Genomic DNA, 16195 nt, shown 5'->3' with positions numbered 1-16195 from the left:
GAATGCATTAGATGAAGAATATTTAAGGATGATTTAAGAGCGTAACGATCTAAATTACAAGAAGAGGCTGGCAAAACTGAAATTTGTTTCACTGAAGAATATAACTGACGGGTAATGATGTAAGATTTGGATCATCAAACTGCTGAGAGGCAGAGATAATATAGAAACAAGCAGATTATTTAACCTAAACTGTGATTGCAAGATAAATGACAGTAGTATAAAATTAACAAGCCTCAAATGAGACAATAGATTAGAAGAATTTTTTTCTTCCACCAAGCAATATTAAAAGTAGTTGATGCTACATTTAAAAAAGAGCTGAATAAATATTTGGTTCTGAGCAGAATTAATGATTATAAGTTGAAGTTTAGACATAAATGATTGAATAATGTAAATGATAAGGGTAGGTTGATATCCAGGAGTATACAGGGACAGCAGAAGTCAAAAGGCAAACAATTTAATATCCAATTGTGCTCTTTGATTATTTACTCTCCTCAGTTGAATACATAGATTGAGGGGGGTATGTTATAGTACATATGGAAGGAACAAGCATGATGGGCTAAATGACCTTTTCGTAAAGCATAGCTCTTGTGTCACTGGAGGTTAACTCTTCGATCCTTGTTTTTCATGTTTTTATCCTTATTTTTCATGTTTTAAGAAGTTCAGAATACTGTATTCAAAGATGCCACTACTGCAATAATCTACAATTTAGACTTTCCCTCCCAGACTTAGTCTGCTTACTTCTGAATAGCTCTTTGAGAATGATGACTACTACCAACCCTCACAAAACAGAATATCTGCTCATGTATCTCATTACCATTTGTGAGATCTTGCTGTGTGCAAATTGGCTGCCATGTTTCACTACATGACAACAGTGACTACACTTAAAGAAATATTTCCTTGGCTGTGAAACACATGGAATGTCTTGAAGTTATGACAGGTACAATATCAATTCAAGTTTGTTCGTTTTCTCTCTCTTGTCCGTCACTGTAGAAGTAACTGGGGAGCCGCCTACCATACCTGATCTCTTTCCCCTGCTGTCCTCCCTTGCCCTGCCCACAAAGAGTTTGTCTCCTGTGACGATGAACTTCCTATTGAGGAATCCCTGAACAAGTCAGAGAGCAAGATTTCTACAGTCACCCAAGTGCCACAGCCTCTGACAATGACATCAGTGATGATCATGAAAATGAGAATATACCCAAGCCAACACCTGTGGAAATTCCCACATTCTAAAAAGTCCTTTCCATGATGTTCAAGATCCGGTTATTTGCCTCCCACAAGGGCTACAGCACATTGTTTTCTCACATTATCTCATTAAGTGACTCTTAAATAATAAATGATATATGTACAGTATGCGCTTTATTTTTATGAAAATAGAAATACCATTTAATAAGAGATTTGTTTGCATGAATTTATTAGTACTTACCAGGTAAAATTCACCAATTTGCTATCATATGAACATACCTATCCGGCCAACTGATGACTATCTTCATACAACCTGGCTAAAACTACGGTACTGTAAGTACAGTACATACAATGGCCAATTTTGGAAATAAAAAGGGCAGCTAATGCCAGTCTCTAAGATGTCATTAATTTACAGGTTTCACTGTACTTGATGTAAAACTGGTATAGTTGCCATACTTTAAATAGCTCCTTCTTGGCTCCTTAACAATGGATACATATTAGTAGTTATGCTAAAGATTTCCAATGTCAATCTACAAGAAGGAACTACCTTTACTTTGGTTTGGCAAACATCGCACACTACATGCCATAGAACTATACTATTATATACTAGATGTAAAACTGATGGGATTCTCCTGACTAATTGCTGCATTTAAAATAGATTACTGAAAATCATTCTGATTAAAGACAGGTAACGGTAAAATGGGAGATGGTATTTCTGGCCTATTTATCCGTTGAGTGATGCCCCAATTCTGTGGAAGCTCCGCGTTCAAATAAAATAAAGCTCTGCATTGTAATCTCACCTCTTGATAAAGAGTGCCCTGATTTCTCACTAATTGTTGCATCAGCCTTTCTGTTCTGTTAGATAAGGAACTGGTCAGATGTATAAAGAGCTTATACACACAACAGGCATGCGGTGCTCATTAGAAACAGTAATTAACAGTGTGATCTGCTTTGGGATTCATGGGCATAACACACAAACAAACAGCTGTTTATAATGAGGCCATTAAAGAAACATTAGTTAATTAAAAATCATGCAACATCTTCAAAATAGCTACATTGGGGCATTTGGAAACGTCACAATATGTGGCTCTCAGTTGTAGGAGACCTGTGGACCAGTGAATCTTTAACGGAGAACAAAATGAGAGAAGAAACCAAGAGATAAACATGCCCTTCATTAACAGGCCATGGATGAGAGCTTCATCCACATGACGTAGGTCTGAACAGTTCTGATCCTGTAACGAAGGCACCAAATATTAATTACATAGCATATATAGCACAGAAACAGGCCATTCGGCCCAACCAGTCTATGCCAGTTGTATGACACATGCGTAGGAAAAGAACATTTATCAATGATTAAACAAAATAGTCTTTTAGAAGAAAGAAAGTCTTGGATTTATATAGCGCCTTTCATGACCACCAGACGTCACAAAGTGCTTTACAGCCAATGAAGTAGTTTTGGAGTGCAGTCACTGCTGTAATCTAGGAAACGCGGCAGCCAATTTGCATTCAAGCAAGCTCCCACAAACAGCAATGTGATAATGACCAGGTAATCGTTTTTTTTGGTTATGTTGATTGAGGGATAAATATTGGCCAGGACATCGGGGATAACTCCCTTGCTCTTCTTCGAAGTAGTGCCATGGGATCTTTTACATCCACTTGAGAGAGCAGACGGGGCCTTGATTAACGGCACCTCCGACAGTACAGCGCTGGAGTGTTAGCCTAGATTTTGTTGTGCTCTTATTGGCATCTATATCATTTTCCAATGCATCTGGATTTTTTTCACACTACAACATGTCTGAGAAATAATTTAGTTGTGCGCTTTGTTGAAGAGTTATGAAGATGTGTGAGGCAGCTTAGCAGAGTATGCATGCTGAGAGGAAGATGCGGGCAAGGGAGAAAACTGGTGTGAGGACAGTGTAATATAGAGCTCCACCTAGAGGACTACTGCGCTATCTGAGGACTGTGCAGCGTGGAGGCCCCGACCTGCGAGAGACCATCAGCGACAGGTCGGGGCCATAAAAGGAGCGGCGTGTGGAGGCACAGGAGCAATGTGGAGGCGTTACCACTACAAGGTACAGCGCGAGCTGGTGCAGGAGGGCAACGGCAGCGAAGAGTGACATCAGCAAGGTTCAGGTCAGCGATTGGAGCGTGGGCAGGTACAGCAGGAGCGGCGAGGTCGGGGCGAAGGAGCTGTGAGAGATTGTGGAGGGATGTGATCGGGGCCCAGGGGAGGCGTGCGTTTGGGGCCAGGGGCCCAGGGGCAGAACGGGCTAGCCCAAACTCCGATAGTGTACGCACTAGGTCCGTGAAGCAGAGCAGGTCTCCAGCTGTCTTGAGTAATCCTTGCCAATAGACCAAGACCTAGCTCTGTCAAGCCCGTGTGGTGGCTAATGTGCAATGGCCACCACACATTTAAAAAATCCACACGCAGGCATCTTTCACCCTTGAGGATGTAGTTCGGGTTCTTCATTCAAAACACATCCTTTTTTTTTGGCGTGGAAACAAGTCATCCTCGTTTCGAGGGACCGCCTATGATGACTGTGGTAATGCAACTACTCATGTAAATACAATAAAAGCATCATGTGACAAGGTCACCTGACAAGTTCCTGTGTTAAGAGCCATCTTGTGTGTCTGTGTGTTTGTGATGTCGTAAAGAATATACGATATTGGCAATGTAGGATAGGCTTTCTGGATACTTCAGCTGAAATTTTTGTTTGTGAATGATCCAGCCAACCAACAGAGCGACTTTGTTTTGCAGCACAGCTAAAAATCCAAGGTAAATTACAAGCACATTTGGCCGCACCTATGGGAATAATAGGACGCTTGGGTGAGTTCCATCGTAACTGAGAGACTTTCGCAGCATATGTGGAGCAGCTGGAAATGTTTTTCACCACAAATAGTATCATCGAAGTCCCCGATGATGAAAACCGTAACCAGGTAGTGTTGGAAAGAAAACACGCTATTTTCCTGACTGAAGCAGGCCCCGAGGTGTATGAAACCGTGAAAAATGTGTTTGTTCCCATCAAGCTGAAGGACACACCACTGTTGCAGAACCTTAACAGTCCTGAGCCCATGGAAATTGCTGAAAGTTATCGTTTTGGAATATGAGATCAATTCATTGACGAGAGTATCAGTGAGTACATTGTAGCTTTAACAAAGCTATCCATTCACTGTCATTTCAGAAACTTTCAGGACCGAGCATTGCATGACCGCTTTGTTTGTGGGATGAAAAATGAAGCAATCAGAAGAAAATTGTTGACAACCCCTAACTTGACTTTGGATTTAGCTTGTCAGACAGCTACGTCAATGGATATGGCCAACCAATACTCACGAGAATTTTGTGCTATTTCCAGCCATCAGACAACTGAGGTAAATCGCCTGCAGGCTAAAAATACAAGGCAGTTGTGCCCCAAGGTCCTCAGCAATGGGCTAAGGTAACAGTGCATTGAAGTCGTGCTATCGGTGGCTGGGCAACACATTGCTCAAAGTTATCCATATGTGAAGGCAGAGTGTTTCTTCTGCAAGAAAACAGGGCATCTTGTGAAGGCATGAAGACTGAAGAGTAAACCAACTTTCAAGGCTATAAGTAGAAATCGCCAGTGAGTACATGTCCTGTTGCTTCTCTTCAATGCTGAGGAGGTTTTGTAGATGCACGTCATCAGGAGCACAAGCGTATCTACAATGATTCACAAATTATCGTCATCCAAGTAGACGTTGCAGGAACTAGCATACCCATGGAAATCGATATGAGTGCATCCATGAGCATAGTACCGGAATCACTACATCTTGACAAGTTGAGTGATTTTCCAATGGAGAAATCAAAGATAGAGCTGCGAGGCTACTCGGGAGAGCAAATCCCAGTGGTAGCACGTATCACTGTACTGGTGAAATACAAAGATCAGTTTCAGAGCTTGCCTCTCTTAGTAGTGGCAGGAGACAAGCCTGCCTTCATAGGTAGAAATTGGTTGGGATCACTGAAGCTGGATTGGAATGAGATTTTTCATGTTGAAATGAGAATTGCATCGAAGGATGATGTCATCAAGCAGTATCCGAAGGTGTTCCGCGAAATAGACAGTTTGATTCAAGATTAGAAGGTGAGTGTCAGAGTGCAGAAGGACACTAGACCAGTTTACTGCAAGCCACATCCCGTACCATACGCACTCAAGGAGAAAGTTGAGCAATAACTCAAAACACTAGACACTAAGAACATTATCTCCAAGGTAGATCTAAGTAATTGGGCTGCAATCATTGTTGTTGTACCTAAGTCAGATGGTAATGCTGATGCTATGTTCAGGTTGCCATCCCCATCAAAAGTTACACCTAACAGGGAAGAAGTGTTCTATTTTTCATACATTGATGAACTGCCAGTCACAGCTGAAGAGATTGGTAGAACAACCAAACCTGACCCAGTTATGTCAAAGGTGTATGATTACATAGCAAATGGCTGGCCAAACCAGGTATCAGAGAAATATATTCATCTATACTTTGTTCGTAGGAATGAATTATCACTGGAAGATTGTATCATGTGGGATGCAAGAGTAGTTATCCCAAATAAGTTCAGGTCCAAATTGTTAGGAGATCTTTATGACCAGCACCCAGGAATGTGCTTGAGCAAGAGTTTTGTATGCAGTTACTTATGGTGGACGGGTCGCGATAGAGTACATCGTTAATCAGTGTACAACATGTCAATCGGTAAGCAAGAAACCACCATCAGTACTATTACAGCCATGGAAATGGCCTCCCAGGGTGTGGTTACATGTAGATTTTGCTGAGCTAGAAGGACAACAATTGTTCATTGTGATTGATAGCCATTTGAAGTGTTTCCGACGTGGAAAATAACAAGTAAAACAATAGACAATTTGCGAAGATTGTTTTTTTCATGTGGCCTCCCAGAAGAAATTGTGTCTGATAATGGGCCACAATTTTGTTCATACGAATTTACACAGTTCATGAACAGAAATGGTTTGAAACATACCAAGGTTCCACCATACCACCCTGCTTCAAATGGTGCAGCAGAGTGCACAGTACAAATTGTAAAACGTGCCCTCTTCAAGCAAATGTTGGGTCCAAATCCAACAAAAACGCAGTTGCCATTGGATTAAAAACTATCAAATTCTCTAATTATTTATTGTAATACTCCTCATACAACTTCTGGTAGAACATCAGCAAAGTTGTTTCTCAAACGACAGCCACGAACCAGGTTCTCGTTGTTGAAGCCAAACTTGGCACAGTCAGTAGAAGTGAAACAATTAAAACAAAGAGAATCGTGATAGAGGTAGGGTAAGAGAGAGAAGTGTGAAATTGAATCAGAAGGCGAGAGTGAAGAACCATCACCAGAAATGGTTAAAGTGGTTACCAGGAAGAATAGTGAGGGTATGTGATCCTCGCACATTTTTAGTCAAGATTTTTGATCATTGACAGGTTAGGTTTGTTCACATTGATCATATTTTACCTACGGAAGGAGTTGAAAGTTGGAATGATTCAATTATTTCTGCTGAGTCAGATAGTCTTGTTAGAAGTAGAGTACCAGTAGCAAATCCTACATCAGATGTACCCAGAAACAAGTCCAAGAGAAAGTCAGAATTTAAGACTGAGTCCGAGTCGGGCAGACAAACAGTCTGAAGTTGTAAAGAGTTAAAATGTAGATCAAGGGTTACCGTTGGAGAAAAGTGCTCCTCAGGATCAGCCTGGAATGAGTCTAAGTTCGACACTAAGTTTGGAAAATTCTGTTCAAGAGCGAAGGTATCCTCTTCGAGATAGAAAACCAATGGTTATGTTTGATTTGTAAATATGGCAAAATAAGTCCATATCTTTTGTTGTGTATAACCATGCATGTTATGTATAATGATTATTTTGATATGATTACTTCTTCATTAAGGAGGGAGAAGTGTAATAAAGCTCCACCTAGTGGACTACTGCTCTACCTATTGGACCATTGTGGTAATGCAACCACTCATGTAAATACAATAAAAGCATCATGTGACAAGGTCATCTGGCAAGTTCCTGTGTTAAGAGTTATCTGGTGTGTTTGTGATGTCGTAAGGAATATATCACAGTCAGCAGCAGATATGAACACATGAGTGCAAGCAAAAGGGTGTGTGGTGAAGTGTCCTATTGTGATTGGAGCGGGGATGGATGGTTTACTAGTACTAGGGTTAAAGTCTGGTGTTGTAGGGCTGCGTAGAGAGTTAGAGAGATGTTCTGGTGAGGTCATTACGTTGCTTTCTGCACTGCCGCCAGGACCTGGGAGGAATGCTTGTGACCTTGACTTGCTCCGTTTTGTCCTGACTCATTTCTCCAGGCCATCCACTGCCCATCTAAAGGAAAGAGGTCCTTCCTCCTGGTCTTCCCTTGTTCTACGAAGAACTCCATGTCAGTATCTAAAAATCAGTGTGCTCTGGCCGTCGTTATTCTGCCTCCTGCCTCAGTAACTTGCTGTCCACTCAACACCTTCGAAAAATGCTCCGATCAACTAAGAGCTGCAGGCTGGCTTTAATCAGTGCTGCACTCTGCCCGCCACTCCCCCATCCCAAATGTCAAGCTGCTTATCAGCAGTGTGATTAGTGCTGACTGCTTACCTCTTGCTTGTAAGGCCCGCCCACCCAAATCGATTGGACTTCCCACCCCCCCTCCCCCCGGTATCATTGGGAAGGTGGGCAGATTGGATGCCCTGTTCATCACCCGCCCAATCTGCGCCACGTACTAAAATTGCCTCATTGTTTATTGATGTGATTTAACTATCATCCAGATGGTAAGCAGAGATTCCAATGTAATCACTTAGGATAAGACATTTATTTGTTCCTTCCCTCCAGGGATGTACTGCTCAAAACTAGGATATGTGCACTGCCAACCCTGTTAGAACTACTTATCAAAATACCTCACATTAGCACAAGTTTTTCTGTCTTAAGAAAGCCCAAATGTTTGTGTCAGCAAACTTTCTCTGAAGTTAGTTCCTATTTCAGGTCTAATTATGCATGTATTTATATAATCTGCAATATTTTTTTAATAAAACCATGTACAGCCTTCTGAGGTTAGGGGTGAGACACATTGTTGAGATGGAGTAGGAGGTTGAATTTGGATCTAACTCTTGGTATAATTGGAAGTACGTGACGCTGATGCTCAAAACGTAAAGTCGGCCATTCCCCAGGCCCAATATCTCTCACCTTGATAAGTGCAAAAAAATCTCAAAAAGTATTTAAGTAAACCACACAAATCATAAAATAGAGTATTTTAAGATGTATTGTAGACTGATCAAAACCCACATAAGATACTTACTGTGCAATGCAAGTTTACTGCACTGTAGCTATTACGGACATTCAACTTCTGAAACATCTCTGGCATCTTAAGCTTTAAAGAATGATGCCTTTAAATGACAGGTAATGGTCAATGAAGGCTTTTGTACAGGAGCCTGGACGTCAACAACAAAATCTTGGGGCTGAAATTGCTCCTTCCCTTAAGGCCTGTTAACACTGGAAATTGGTGGCTACGCTGTGGAGTGCAATGGCCACTGATTTTTTGTGTAATGGTCGCCATTATCAAAAATCCGTTCCTGTGGTATCCCGGCGGTGACCCGCTCTCCAGCCCTCAATCACTCCGCTGTTACCGAGCCGTCCTAAGTGCGCCATCAAGGTACGCACCACCGATGTTCTCCCCACCCCCCACCCCCCAAAGGCGAAATTCCGCCGAGAAAATCTTCCTCCCACCGGGCAATGTCAAAACCTGCTTTTCTGAGATGGTCCATTGAGGCTGAGGCCTTCTAAAATGGCAGTGTGGCTCCCATTAAAGGGGCCGACTGCCATGATGGGCTGACAATTATGCCGCCGGGTTCGGCCAGGCCACCAATAGGCAGCCTGGCACCCCCTCTTGGCTGCCAGTCCGCCGGCCCGGCCGAAAGCACTTTAAAAATCACGCAGGCTCTGCCCTTTAAGTGAAGGGGAGAGCCGTGGTGACACGGCGCCATGATGACGTCATCAGCGCTACGCAGCGGTCACTCTGCACCTCCCCCCCTCAACTTCCGCCCCTCAAATGTGCTCACCGCCGCACTACTGCCCCCATCATGAGCGACTTGCGGTCCGCCGGGAATAAAAAGCCAAAGAGTGGAATTTTGCTCAAGAGGTCACCTCATCCACCGCGACAGTGAAAACAACATAAACGGGGTGCGTGCGCCCTGTTTCCAGTGGGGGGGGGGTAATTTCAGCCCCCTTGTATTTATATAGCGCCTTTAACATAGTGAATCATCCCAAGGCACTTCACAGGAGTATTATGAGATAAAATAATTTGACATCGAGCCGCATAAGTAGAAATTAACGCAGGTGACCAAAAGCTTGGTCAAAGAGGTAGGTTGTAAGAAGCGTCTTGAAGGAGGAAAGAGAGGCGGAGAGGTCTAGGCAGGGAGTTCCAGAGCTTGGGGCCTGGGCTTTTATGGGACTTGAGGAAAGACATGTTTCTTTGCTTTGTGGCATCTATAGCAATCTAAAGATTTTGGCACTGTCACACAAACATACATACAACAGCACACTGGAATTGCTCCCTCCAATTTTTCCAACCACAAACTGACTTTGCAGGTGGATCAGGTCAACTTAATGGCCCTGAAATTCCGATGTCCCGGGTCCGTATGAAGTTTCTGCGTATCCGGGAAGGCATCGGAAAAGCCAGTTTTCAGTGCACAATGCGCGTGCGCTGAAAACTGACATTTCCGATCTGTCAAGTTTCTGGCTTGACAGATCCTCCGTATCTCGGGAGCGAGGACACTTGCAGGGCAAGATTTCCGATATTTATGAATATCTTGCCCTGCAAATGTCCTTTAAAATCTTGCACCTGAAAAAGGTGCATATAGCCTACTTTCACAGGCGTAAGAGTTTAAAAACATAGAAAAAACATGATTAAAATAAAAATTTTAAAAACACATTTATGTTAAAATCCTGTCCACTCAGATAATTTTATTTATAGCCTTAACCCTAACATTTTTTAAAAGTCAGGATTTTTTTAAATTTAAAAAACATGTGTAACATTTTTAATTTCTATTTTTTAAATGTTTTGTTTAGTGTTTGTGCATTTTGGGGTTTTTCTCATTCATAGTATAGGAAATTCGTAACTTAAGAATCTATTACAATGAATGAGAAAATACTTACCTGTGATTGGGTGTCCAGGCACACGTGACTTCTGCGGACGTCCTGAGGTGCACTTGCTGCGCATCGTTGGGAGAGGAGGCCTGTGAATCGGATGTCCCAACGTGCGTAGCAGCTCCAGGTAAGTGCGGAGTTTATTTCTATTTTTTCAAGATTTATCCGTGGGAAGCCCTCCTCAGAATTTCAGGGCCAATATTTTACCTAAGTTCACTACGTTTATGAGTATTAACAGGAAGTGAGAATTAGACTTTGTGGTGCACAAAATACCAACATGTACTTATCACATGCAAGTTACAGCGCATTCCTCTCCACCCTCTCACCCCTTGATGCTCACACATGAATGCCAGCTCTACCACTGAGGGAAAGTTGACCTTCAGTGCAAGGCAGGTCTTTAGATGTAAATGGTTTCACACTGGTGCAAAATGGATCAGTGTTGTTGTACCAGGGAAAACAAAAAAAAATCCATAATATTCTACAATCTGGAGTTTGTAACTTGGAAACGATGGGAATTTAATGTAAAAAGTATCTAAGCTGGAGTCCAGTGACTCTTTCCTGAGGGATCAACTCACATAAACATCAATTGTTTCTTTAGGTAATAGTTAAATGTTATTCCTCCTGTGCTAAGGCACACTTTATGCACTATGCAGGCACACTTTGTCAATCTGTTTATAAGCTGCTAAGATATGGACTCTTGACATTTTTAAACACTAATGCAACATAAGTAATAATCTAAGTTGTTGCTGAGGACAACCATCACTTAAGCTTCCAAACAGTGACTGCTTTTCATCTGGAAAGCACATATTTTTCATCATTTATTTACCAGTTAAACTTCCAGGTCTACCCGTAATTTCCAGTGGATGACAGGCAGGATTAATAGAGTTTTCTCTTTCGAGAAGCTTATCTCATCTCATTTATTCGCTTCATGAAGTAAAATTACCGGGACATCAGCACCTATTACTGTCATCACACACACTCAACAGGAGCACACAGCAGGGAATTAGAAAATATTGAAGATTGCATTCTATTAAAACCCATCCTTTAATTGTACCGGTGAGCAGAAAAAAAAGTGAGACTAATTTATATGTATTTTCTTCACTGAAAGAACACGGTGTGTATCACACCATAGGCTGCATTGTTCAGCTGTGAGAGAACTCCCATTGTACATGATTTTCTAAGGTTGTTTCTTTCCCTATAGCTTACAAGTTTAAAACAGATTATAAATAGAAAACACTGATTTTCCCTGCAACATCATGAGGTCATCACAGACCAAATTGCCTTTGTTACTCTTAACTGTTTTTTGCCAACAGCATCTAATGTTGACAGGATGGTGCATTATCTGAGGGAGGGGAAGACGTAAGCTGCTTTAAACGGTGGATATATCTTAATGTTTGGATCAAGCTTTCTTAAACTCAGGCAAAAAAAAATAGCCAATCTGTGTGTCTTTACGCCATATTCCTTTTAATCATTCATCCATCAATTCAATCTAAATAAAATCACACAATTATGAACACAATATATATTTTATACAGAAGGGATTCATTTCAAATATTTACTGCTGTTTTGGGGTAAAATAAGGTCCTGGACTGGTTATATTTCATGGTTGAGGATTAAGACGGATAATCGGGAACATTTTCTACTGGGATCAGCATTTTGTATAACGTGAGTTGACGAAAAGTGGTTTGTGTGTTGGAATTCTATGCTTTGACCAGATTTATTCTTGGATTGAATATGTGTTTATCTGGAGTCGCATACAATGGAACTATGATAGAAGCATAAAAACATGTTTTTCTCAATTCCTATAAACGATAATTGCCACAGTTTTGCACTAATTGAAGCATTAAATGAACCTCTTGCATACTTAATAATAGATTTCTTTCATCCACTTCTCTCATAGCCTTGTGATAGCCTTTATATTGGATTTTCTTGTTTCGAACAAGCTGAGCTTTCATCTATGTTACCATGGTAACCAAAACATTCACCACTGTAGCACAAAATTATTTTTTATCCTGAAATTCTTCAAAGGTTTTATTAGAGTTGTCACCATGGTAGAGTGTCTGGCAAGTGTGAAGCAGAGATGGTCATTTCCCCAGAGACAGCTCCTGGCGATCTGTTTTAGAACATTGACAAGCAGTTATAAAACACTTACCCCCCTCCCCCGGTCCCCACCCCATGCTCCATCCCTTATCTCTCTTGAAGGAGTGGGCTGATGCTGTGATACATTGACATTGAAAGCCCTTTACCATTTCTCTCAGGTGATCATCCTTCCTATGTGAGCCCAGGCAGTGATTGTGGGTGTGTTATTTGACATTATGGGAGGGAGAACCGCAGCTGATTCTGATCCTCTTCTCACCCTATATTCCCAGACATTCTTACGTACGCAGACACACAGACACATAAATGCTGTGGTTACTACTGCAGGTCAGAGGCTTGTTATTCTGTGGTGGGTGGCTCACCACCTGATTTCCCAAAAAGCCACTCTACCACCTATTAACGATCAAGTCAGGAGTGCGATTAAATACTCTCCACTTGCCTGGATAAGCTCAACACCATCCAGGACAAAGCAGTCTGATTGATCGGCACCCCATTCACCACCTTAAACATTCACTCCCTCCATCACCGACATACCGTGGCTGCAGTGTGCACAATCTAGAGCATGCAATGCCGCAACTCGCCACGGCTTGTTTGGCAGTATCTCCCAAACCAGAGATCTACACCACCTAGAAGGACATGGGCAGCAGGTGCAAGGGAATTTCATCACTTTCGTGTTCTCTTCCAAGTCACACACCATCCCAACTTGGACATGTATCACCGCTCCTTCATCATTTCTGGGTTAAACTCATGGAACTACCTCTCTAACAACAGTGTAGGAGCACCTTTACCATACGGACTGCACCGGTTCAATAAGAAGGCTTATCACCTTTTCACAGGCAACTAGGGATTGGACGAGAGGAGGCTTGAGTGGAGCATAAATGCCGGCATGGACTGGTTGGGCCGAATTACCTGTTTCTGTGCCATATATCCTATGTAATTCTGGAGTCAGTAATGTTGTCTATATCTTAGTACCTTGACTTAGTATTTTAATAGTACATGGTAAAGATGCAAAAATTATGACTTGATAGGCCAGTGTACAAATAATGGAGTGGTATGCCCCATCAATAATGTGAAAATAATGTGGCCGAAATCATTTCTCACGTTGAAGTGGAATCTAATACCATGTTCCCACCTGACACATTTCCAATACATGTAAATCATAACAATAATTAGTATTAATGTAAACAAAGCAATAACATTTTCATAATGATGTAAGCTCTGACCTTCTCCAGCTCTCCTCATGATTTATTTCACTACACTGATGTCTCTTTGCATTGTTGAACTAGTTAGCTCAACGTAGCTGACTGCAGTTCAATATGTCGCTGAAACAGAGTTTTATATTATGATAAAATTTAAATGACGTAACATAACATTGACATGCTTGTGATTGTGGCACCAAGAATTAGTCAATGGAACATTGTGTGCTCATAGCAACGGTCACCCGTGTAATGTTTGAGCGTAAAGGAGACAAGACAAGGACAATTATAATGCAGAGTTAAATGAAGCAACTCCAGGGTGCAAAACAAGCTTAAATGGGGTATTAGTTCTTCTGGAAACCTTATATTTGCTGAGAACTGCATAAGCAATAGTAGTTAATGGTTGCTGTCTAACATTCCCACCGGTGCTCTGTATTTTTCTACTGCAGCTCAAATTAATCATTTTATTTTGATTTCCTATCCCAAAATATCCAAAGAGGAAAGTTATGTTTGTGTTGTGTACCTTTGTGGTTGTGCAATCTCTCTAGAGTCAAGCAATTTATAATAATAACCTGCAGAGTGAAAGATCTTGCAGAAATCCAAAGAAAAGGGATCGGCGTGAAATCATTGCAGTAACCTATGAGAGAAGCAAACATGCTTTGTTTGTTACAAACAAAAAGCTGACGTAGGTGTGCAATATTACAGACAAAAGAAGAAACACGGGGTACTCCATGAGCCGAGGATGAAGTTGGAAAGGACATAGGAGTCTTAGAGGACTCGGCGCTCAATGGGGTAGATTTGCAACTTGCCACCTGGGCATAAAACTGCTGGTGTCAATCTGCTGCCTGTTATAGAAACCTCCCAATTTTTATTTCTATCCATTGCTGCAAAGCTAGTTTTACGTCCGGGCATCGAGTTGAAAATCTATCCCAATATGTCCAACAAACACAGAGCAGCAATCAACAAAGCCCATGGAATGTTGAACTACATGGCCACAATAGCATACAATGCAGAGGAAGTCATGATCAAACTGTACAGTACCCTGACCAGACCACACCTTGAGTACTTTGTCCAGTTGCCAAGAAACAAGGGAGTCATTCAAGTGCTGGAGGTAGGGCAGAGAAGAGGCATGAGGCTGATCCCTTAGTGTCAGGGGTCTGAAGTATGAGGGAACACTGGAGAAATGCAGGCTTTCCAGCTGTGGAGGATTCTGAGAGGAGAGTAAATGGTACAGAAAACGTTATTCAGGAATAGTACTTTAAATTAAACAAAGTCAGATAAGGGGATAGAGGTGTAAACAGTAAAAGGTCATTTTAAGACTGATATGAGGAAAACCTTCTTCACACAGAGAGAGATCACTTAATACGGACTTTGAGGGAGAGTGGTGGAGGCAAAAACCCAGGAATCATTAAAGAGACAATTAGATGCAGCGATGGCACAAATGTAGGATTGTACTGGACTGATGAATTAAGATGGGCCAAATGGCCTTTCCTCATCCATAAGTATCTTGTAATCTTGTGAGCTACAATGTATGTGGGGTCAAAAACTGAGATCACAGAGCAAGAGCGGGGAAAGAAGCAAGAAAGAAAGAAAGTGCAAGATTTGTTTTATGAATGTTGAAAATCTGATATAAAAGCGAAGTGTTGGAAAAACACAACTGGTTAATCAGTATCAACAAGAGAAGATGGATCAGCATTTCATCTATGACTCTTTTGTATTTCCAGAGTTAAACTGATGTTTATTCTAGGCGCCCATCATGATTACTAGTTCCAGGAAGCAGTGCAACATCAGTCAGATTTTCTGGCCGCGAAATTGCGTACCACCCCGAGGTGGGAGTTCCTGTGTCAGGTGCAGAAGTACCGCCCCGCGACCTATATTCAGGTTATCGCCCCCAAGAGCAAGTGGAGCGCAAAATATCGCATTCCACTTGCTCAGTGGGGTGGGAACGGGGTGGAAAGCCTTCGCGTAGACAGGGCCCCACCCCCCCCTTCATTAAAGGGGAGGGCCAGGCAGCTGTCTCTGCGGCGGGAAACGGGGCCATCCCTGAACGACCAGGGAGTGAGGTGTCGTGGCAGCAGCCTGGCACAAAAGTGGAGTACCAGGCTGCAAGATGGCAGTGTGGACCCCACAGTCGAGGAGCACGAAATCTGCGACCGGTAAATCGACCTTTTTTTTTACATTCTCCACCGCCCCTTTAATTATCATCACGCGAGTGGCCTACAGCCCGGTAAGGGCATCGCCTGAAGCGACAGCTTCAGGGGGCACGCCCGAATTTTCGTTCCGGGGCGAAAGCGGGTCGCTGCTCAGTGATGACGCCGTCATCGTTGGCGCAGGGAAGGGGGTTGCTACCGGTTACCGCCGGCACTAACTTGAGGTACAAACCCCACAAATTTTAGTCATCACTGCACTCCTTTATCTCTTACATGGAAGCACATAAGCCCAAATGAAGCCACAACTTTAAAGAGCGAATACTCATTAAAAACTTCATCTCATAGTCAGTAAGTCTGGAAAAAGTCAAGTGAGCGTGCATCCAAGCTGAGATTTCAAATATTTCTAAGTAGCACAGGATGTTGCCAAGATCACTGATTAACTGACCCA

This window comes from Pristiophorus japonicus, chromosome 8, assembly GCF_044704955.1.
Source record: "Pristiophorus japonicus isolate sPriJap1 chromosome 8, sPriJap1.hap1, whole genome shotgun sequence".
NCBI classification, from domain to species: domain Eukaryota; kingdom Metazoa; phylum Chordata; class Chondrichthyes; family Pristiophoridae; genus Pristiophorus; species Pristiophorus japonicus.
Note: the sequence above shows the minus strand (reverse complement) of the source record.